Source organism: Elephantulus edwardii, unplaced genomic scaffold, assembly GCF_000299155.1.
Source record: "Elephantulus edwardii isolate Elephantulus edwardi_28Jun2011 unplaced genomic scaffold, EleEdw1.0 scaffold00081, whole genome shotgun sequence".
Taxonomy (NCBI): Eukaryota; Metazoa; Chordata; class Mammalia; order Macroscelidea; family Macroscelididae; genus Elephantulus; species Elephantulus edwardii.
The window spans coordinates 3,910,591-3,919,457 of NW_006399831.1; positions in this window are offsets into that span (position 1 = coordinate 3,910,591).

Sequence of the window (8,867 nt, forward strand, 5' to 3'; positions counted from 1 at the left end):
TGCTGTCCCTCCACCTTTCCAAGCATCGTGTTCTTCTCCAAGGACTGATCCCTTCTGGCCACATGCCCAAAGTATATGAGACAGAGCTTCAAAATCCTAACATTACCCAAAAAAAGCATAAGGAAATAACAGAAATGTATTAACTCATATTGTGTAACAAGATTAAAAGGAAGGTTTGGTGGCCTCATGGCAAGAAGCTGTGTTGCAATCCCAAAGACTTGCAGCTTGAGGCCACCAGCTGCTCCATGGAAGAAGGATGGGCAATATCCTCTCTTGCAATTAACTACCTCTGACAACCCACTGGAGGATCAGCTATATGACTAGCTATATGACTCTATGTCCATCTCATTCAGGATCTTCCCCTCCTTCTCTGTCCATCCACCCTTCCAAGCATGATGTCCTTCTCCAAGGACCGATCTCTCCTGGTGACGTGCCCACAGTAAATGAGACAGAGATTGAAAATCGTAGCCTCTAAGGAGAGATTTGGTTTCACCCTCCTCAAGACAGATCAATTTGTTTTCTTGGCAGTCCATGGTATGTTCAAGTATCTTCTCCAGATCCACAACTTAAAGGCATCTATTCTGTCATCCTTTGTCATTGTCTAACTCTCTGAAGCATAACAAGTAATTGAGAAAACCATAGCCTAGAATAGGCACACCTTCATATCTAGACTGAGATTGTTGCTCTTCAGCACTCTAGAGAGGTCCATGAGAAGAGATTTTCCCAGTGCAATTCATCTTTTGATTTCCTGACCGCTGGTTTTAAGAGTGTTGATTGTGGATCCAAGCAAGCCGTAATTGCTAATAGCCTCAATCTCATCTCCATAGATTATGATGTTGCCAGTTGGCCCAGAGGTGAGAATCTTTGTCTTTTTGATGAGATTCAATCCATATTGAAGATTACAATCCTTGACCTTTTGCAGCAAGTGCTTCAGGTCTTTTTCAGTTTCAGCAAAGTTGCATCATCTGCATATCATAGGTTGTTGGGGAGTCTTCCTCCAATCTTGATGCCACACTCCTCCTCATAAAGCCCTGCTTACTTAATGATCTGTTCTGCATACAGACTGAAAAGGCCTGGGGACAGGATGCATCCCTGATGTACTCCTTTCCTTATTTTGAACCACATAGTGTTTGCTTGCTCTGTGTTGAGGACTGCTTATTGGTCCCAAGTATAGATTTTGTATAAGCACGATCAAGTGTTCCGATATTCCCATTTTCCTCAAGGTTAGGCACAATTAGTTGTGATTCACATAGTCAAATGCCTTTGCATAGTTAATGAAATACAGATAGACATTCCTCTGATACTCTCTTCTTTTTGTCAGGATCTTTTCAGGTCTCCATAGGATCTTTTCTTCACCCCCTTCCTCCACCCACCACATTCTGTGACTCCATGATTTCCCCTCCTCCCCACTCTCAACCCCCTATGCCCTGCCCTTGCCCTTTTCGAAAAAATTACCAATTGATATATTGCTTTAAAGACTCAGATTAGGCACAAAGACACAAACAGAATAGAAGAGTACAATTATGGTTCCTAAAAAATAACCAGACCAACTACACTTATAGAAACTAGTGAAACATCTGAGACTATTACCTTAGAATACTTTTTACACTTGGTACTGAAGCTGCTCCTGAAGGTCACCTTCTAGTCAATTAGGAAATTGAATACTAAAATAAACGATGCCACCTGTGACTAATTTGTTTCCTTAAACAAATCAGCTCTATGAGATCAAATAGTCAACATTTAGGTAAAACTTGGATGGAAAGGTGGGAGTGATAGGGAAAGTAGATCAAAGGAAACAACAACTTGAATGGAAATAATGAGAATGCTAACATCTTGTGAAAATGGTAACTGATCCCACAGAATAATTTGTGTAAAATTGTTAAATATGAACTTAATTTATTGTGTAAAATTTAACCGAAAGCATACAATTTTTTTAAGAAAAAATACTGGTTTGTGTTTTCAAAATTTCAATTTCCTTCCATTGTCCTTTAGAGAGCACTAGAAGATGGAAGGAATACACAGAATTGTTGCACGAAAAACCCCCCAAAACCTTAACACTAAAAAATTTCAGGAATTACTATATGATCAAGAACCTATGACAATAAATCCTGGAATACAAGCTGCACTGAAGGCATTAGCAAAAAAATAAATTTCCAGGAACTGAATACTAACTGATATATTCAACTAACAGATGTACCCCTGGATGTGCTCACCAATGTATGTCAGGAAATTTGGAGGACAGCTACCGGGACAACTGGAAGAGATCCATATTTGTTCCCTTTCCCAAGAAAGGTGATCAAACAGAATGTGAAAAGTATCAAACAATCTCATTATTTAATGCAAGCAAAATATTATTGAAGATCATTAAAAATGCCTACAACAGTACATTGACAGGGAATAACCAGAAGAAGTTCAAAGTTAACTTTCAAAGAAGTTGTGGCACCAGGGATCTCATAGCTAATGTCAGATGGATTCTGGTTGAAAGCAAAGAATACCAAAAGAATGTTTGTCTTTTATTGACTATACACAGGCATTTGACTATGTGCATCATAACAAATTAGGGATCATTTGAGTAGAATGAAAATACTTAATTGTGTGAATGTGGAAATCTATATCTTTACCATTGAGTGAGTGTCTCATTTTTACTTTTATTTCTTTGTTGCTTTTTATTATATCATAAAATAATACCTTGGTCTATGCAATGTAGGACATTTTCATGCTAGTGAACTTTTATTGTTGATCAGATGTGTATTCTGTTTTTATAGCTATCTTTTCCCCTTAAATAATATTTTTATCTTTTCATTCTTTTCCAGTTTTCTGTAAGAATTTATTTTTATTATTATCATGTTCTATAGTTTCACCACTAAAAATAGTTTTGCCTACTTTACTTCAAATTCAGTCCTCCTATTGATACATATTTTTAAATATGTTTACAAAATATTTAGGAGTTTATCTTGCATGTTATTAATAATAAAATTTGACTTAATTCTTGATATTATACTAGAGATATGAGAGGTGGATAGCTTTGTTGTTAAGTGCTGTCAACTCAACTGACTCATAGCAATGCTATGCACAGTAGCTCTGAATCTTGTCCTGTCCTTAGCCAATCTCATTGTTTCAGATATAATTCCCCTATTATTCAGGTCACTGTGTCAATCCATCTAATCCAAGGTCTTCCTCTACTGAGTTGTTCTTCCATTTCTAAGAGTAATGTCCTCCAAGGACTGGCCCCTCCTGGCAATATACCCAAAGTATATGAGATGGAGCTTCAAAATCCTTCCCTTCAGAGAACAAGTTGATTTCACCCTCTGCAGGATAAACCTGTTTACTCTCTTGGTAGTCCACGGTATGTTCAATACTAAGCATGACAACTCAAAGGCATTGATTTTCCTTCTGTCATCCTTAGTCATTGTCCAGCTCTCTGATTAGTAGCAAGTAATTATGAAAATTATGGCCTATATTAGGTGCACCTTAGTCTCTTCAGCACTTTAAAGAGCTCTCTGGCAGCTGACTTTACTAAAATAGTTAATCTTTTCATTTTTTGATTGCCAATATAAAGACCACCACCCCTTCTAAACTCAGCCTGGACTTCCAGCAGTTCTCTGCTGATGTGCTCTTCCAGTCGTTTTTGGATGATAATCAGTAGAATCTTGCTTGCATGTGAAATCAATGATATTGTTCTATAGTTTCCACAGTCTGTTGGGTCACCCTTCTTTGGAATGGGAACAAAAAAAGATCTCTTCCAATCAGTTGGCCAAGTGGTTGTTCTCCAGATTTCTTGGCACAACTTGGTGAGCACATCCAGGGCAGCATCTGTTAGCAGAAATATGTCAATTGTTATACCATATATTCCTGGGGCCTTATTTTTTGCTATTTCCTCCAAAGCAGCCTGCACGTCTGCCTTCATCACCATAGGCTCTTGCTCATATGTAGTTTCATGAAATTCTTCTGTGTCTGCCAATTCCTTTCAGTACAGTGATTCAGTATATTTTTTCCATCTTCTTTTAATGCTTCCTGGGTAATTTAATATTCTGCCTAAAACATCCTTGACTAATTTGCTTGGCTCCACAGTCAACGCTCTTGGCACCAGTAGCCAGGAAATTAAAAGATGTATTGCTATAAGAAAATCTGCTGTTAGGGACCTCTCCAAAGTACTGAAGATCAATGGTGTCTCTCTGGAGACTAAGGTGTGTCTAATACAGGCCATGGTCTTTGCAATCACTTGTTATGCATCACAGAATTCGACAATGACTAGGGAGGGTAGAAGGAGAATTGATGCCTTTGAGCTATGGTGCTGGAGAAGAGTATTGAGTGTACCATGGACTGCTAGGAAAACAGATTGATTCTGGAGAGGGTTAAACCGGCCGGCTCCTTGGAGGCAAGGATTCTGAGGCTTCGTCTAACATACTTTGGACATGTTGTAAGGAGAGACCGGTCCTTGGAGAGGGACATCATGCTTGATAGGGTGGAGGGACAGCGCAGGAGAGGAAGGTCCTCTATGAGGTGGATTGATTCAGTGACTGGGGTAGTTGGGATGGGTGTATCAGAGACAGTGAGATTGGCACAGGACAGAGCAGAGTTTAGGGCTGTTGTACATAGGGTTGCTATGAATCGCAAGGGACTCGACGGCACATAACAACAGCAATACAATGACTGTTGATTGTCAAACTGTGGAAGCTAAAACTGTTAACAATCGCAATAATTTTTTCCATCTATTATGGTGCTGCCATTTGGCCTGTGGGGAGAATCTTTGTTTTCTTTATATTGAGCTTCAATCCATATTGAAGACTGCAGTTCTCAATCTTCAGCAGCGGATGCTTCAAATCTCCCGCAGTTATTGCAAGCAGGTTGTGACATCTGTATAATGCAAGTTGTTGATGAATCTTCCTCCAAGTTTGATGTCACATCTTTCCTATAAAGACAAGTCTCTTGAATGATCTGCTCCACATACATATTTTAAAAGGTACAGAGACAGGATGTATTCCTGACGCACTCCTTTTCTAATTTTCAACCATGTAGTGTTTCCCTGCTCTGTTCTGTGGACTGCTTCCTGGTCCAAGTATAGGTTTCACAAAAAGCATAATCAAGTATTTTGGGACTGCCATTGTTCTTATGATTAGTTGCTCTTATGATTTGCTGTGATTCACACAGTAAAATGCCTTTGCTAGTTAAGGAAGCACAAGTGGACATTACTCTGTATGGAGTTTATCTTTTAATATGACTTCTCTAGCCCTTATTTGATGTTACTATGTGGATGGGTGGGACTATGCAAATGTGGCATGTCGGCCTATCCACAAGGGTATTAGCTATCTACCATTCTAGAAGGAGATTAAACAGTCTCAACAATCTACAAGGGGATTGATTAGTTTCACTAATAAGTGAAGAAGGTCTAGTGCAGAGAGGAATTCTTCCCCCCTTGGGGTTCTTCTCCAGCTAGAGAAGAGACACCTCCCTAACTCAGTGAAATGTACTTCAGCATCTCAACATGCACTTCAGGATGGTAGCAGCAGCCATGACTGAACTGGAGAATTGATGGGAAATGAGTTGAGACGGGGTGGGAGGGGTGGGGGGAGGCAATATTGGCAGGACTGAGAACTTTGTTAGACAATTTGGTGGAGAGTCAGTATTGGCAGGACTGAGCACTTTGTTGGATAACTGAGTGGAAAACAAATATTGGCAGGACTGAGAAAATTGTTGACAGTTGGAGGAGGGGAGCCAATATTGGCAAGACTAAGAACTTTGGAACACCACAAGGCTCAAGGCTGAGGTGCCTATGTGTACATTTTGGGAGCTGTTTTGCCTGTTTTCTGTTATTAATCTTAATTACTACATTTGATTTTCCCAATATGGTTTTGTGTGGTCTGTGAGATATCCCATCAGATTTGGGACCCACCAAAACAGTAAGATTGGTGTTGAGATGAATAGAAAGAGATATGGGAGCATGGGGGACATGTCTGACCTCGTGGGATTTATTTTTTGTGTTATGGATGCCATGGATGCGGACAGTTTCCTTCTGTGAAGTTCATAAAGGTCAGATATAGCACCCCTTATATGGTCCTTGCTCTTTCTACAGTCTGGTACTCTGCTTTCAGACAAGATACGTCTGACATTGGCAATGATGTCCCTAGTGCCATGACCTCTTCTAAAACCAGATTGTATTTCTGGTAGCTCTCTGTCTATGTACTATTCCAGTTGTTTTTAGATAATCTTTTGCAAGATTTTGCTTATGTGTAGGTATTAGTGACATTGTTTGATAAATCCTACACTCTGTTTAATCATATATTTATTTTTTTAATAAGAATAAATATGGATCTCCTCCAGTGAGTTGGCCAGGTAGTTGTCCTCCAAACTTCTTGGCAGTCTGGTGATCATGTCCAGGGCAGCATCTGTTTGCCAAAATATGTCCATTTGTATTATATCCACTTCTGGGCCCTTGTTTTTAGCCAATTCCTTCAGAGCAGCTTGAACTTCCTCCTTCATCACCTTTGCCTCTTGATCAGATGTTGTTTCATGAAATTCTTCATATCAACCAATTATTTTTGGCATAGTGACTCTGTATACTCATTTCCTCTTCTTCTGAAGCTTCCATTATCATTCAGTATTCTGCCCATAGTATCTTTAAGTATTGCAACTCAAGGCTTGAATTTGTTCTTCATTTCCTTAAGCTTAAGAATTGCTGAGCAAGTCCATCCTTTTGATTTTCTGTCTCTAGCACTTTGCACATTTTATTATAATATTTTGCTTTGGTACAATATTTGATGGTACAAAATTCTACCATCCTATCTCATTTCTGTCATCAAGTCCATATATTTTTACTATTCATCCTTCACCTTTGTTTCCAATTTTTGCTTTATAGTCACCTATTATTATTAATGCATCTTTTTGTATGTTTGATAAATTTCCAACTTTAATAGCTTGTAGAAAAATCTATTTTCTCCTTTTTGGCTCTGATTGTTGGTGCATATAATGATGAGACCAGGCACGTTTAGGGTGGTATGGCCATAGATTGGTGCATATATTTGAATTATAGTGGTATTAATAGGTCTTTCATGTATGTATATGGATATTATCCTGTTGGTCACAACATATATTTCAGTATGGATCTAAAAATGGTTTTTTTCACTCTTAATGAGATCCTGTTTTGTTTTCACCTTTTCAATTCCATTTCTAGTGTATTAGATCATATGATTATTATGACCCAAAATACCTCAATCCAGTTTATCTCGTATCACCAATATCTAGTATGTCAATATTTATACATTCCATTTCTTCCGTAAAAATGTCCAATTTTTCAGCATTCGTACTTTACACATTCCACATTGAAATCGCTAGTATCTGTTCCTGTTTCCAAATGCAAGGTTTCAGCCTCCACTGCCATATCTGCTAGTCTACTCTAAGTGTGTTTTATTGCACGTAAGGGCTTTGAGGGCTTGTTATCCTGGAAGTGGATTGCCAATCTTTCTTAACATTTCATGTTTAGCTTTAGAACAATATCTGACACATAAGCATTTTACCCAAAATAACAGATGAAGGGTCATTCCCCATTACACAACTAACAGAGTCATTGTTGGTTCATACACTGGCACTGGTGCTGTGGTCTGGTACCCTCTACCCCAAAATCTCACTCTGTTTCCTCACCTTGCCCAAGCAGTACCTCCCTTCCTACTTTACTCCCCTAACATGATATGATGGCCCAGGTCTCTGGTCACTGGTCTCTTCTATCTGCTCATTATCAATCTACTCCCCAATGATGTTGGCATGCTGGACAGGTCTTCTGGGTGGATGGGCAGATTATCAGGTCCAGGGGATTGCTTTAATGAAATAAGCCTTATTTTCTTTATGTTTAGGACACTATTGTTGCCATTAGCTGCCATTGAGTTGACCTTGACTCGTAGAGACCCTGTGGACAATGTTCTGGACCTCATCATAACCTACACTATCCTCATCATTTCTGATATGTTTTGATACAGTCACTGTGTCAATTGATCTTGTTCGAGGTCTTCTTCTCCTTCTCTGCTCCTCTATTTTCTCCAGAATGATGTCCTTTTTTTTTTTTTTTTAAAGGACTAGCCCCTTTGGAAAACATGCCTAAAGTATATGAGATATGAGATAAAGTTTGACCATCTTTGCCTTCAAGGAGCATTCTTCTTGAACTTCCTCCATGATAGTCTTATTTTGTTCTTTTTGCAGACCATGGTATATTCAGTACTCTTCTCCAATGTCATAACTCAAAGGTATTAAATTCTGTCCCTGTCATTGTTATTCATTGTCCAAATTTCACATTCATCGGAAGTGATTGGAAAATGCATGGCTTGAATCAGGTGTACCTTAATCTTTAAACTGACATCTTTGCTCTTTACGAGACTAGAAGACAGAATTCAGAATGCCATTTCCAGGGGAAGGCTTTCTTTCTTTATGTCTGCTGGCTATAAAATTTTTTCCAAAGTAGGGTTCCTTGGTCTAAAGGAATTGCCATAATCTCAGTTCTACTTTCTTGGTGGTTATCAGGCCCCTCTGTTTAATCTGGTCACTTGTTTAAACTCTTTCAGAACTCATTCACATTAATTCATTAGAAAAATCTAGAATTTAGGTTAAATCTTATCTCATTAACATAATTACCAGTAATCCTTCCTCATTAACATCATGGAGGTTGAGACTTAGTATACATAGGATTATCACTTCAGATAATAAAAGGAATGGTGATTATATAATACTGAGAAGCTTAGCCTAGTCATATTGACAACACAGTTTAATCCATAACATTATTTGACTTCTCCAGATTTATTTTCTAGACTACTTTTCTCCTAATTTTACTCAATACTTTGTTTAACTTCTCTGTTTCTATTAATTTTTAAATATTCTTAATA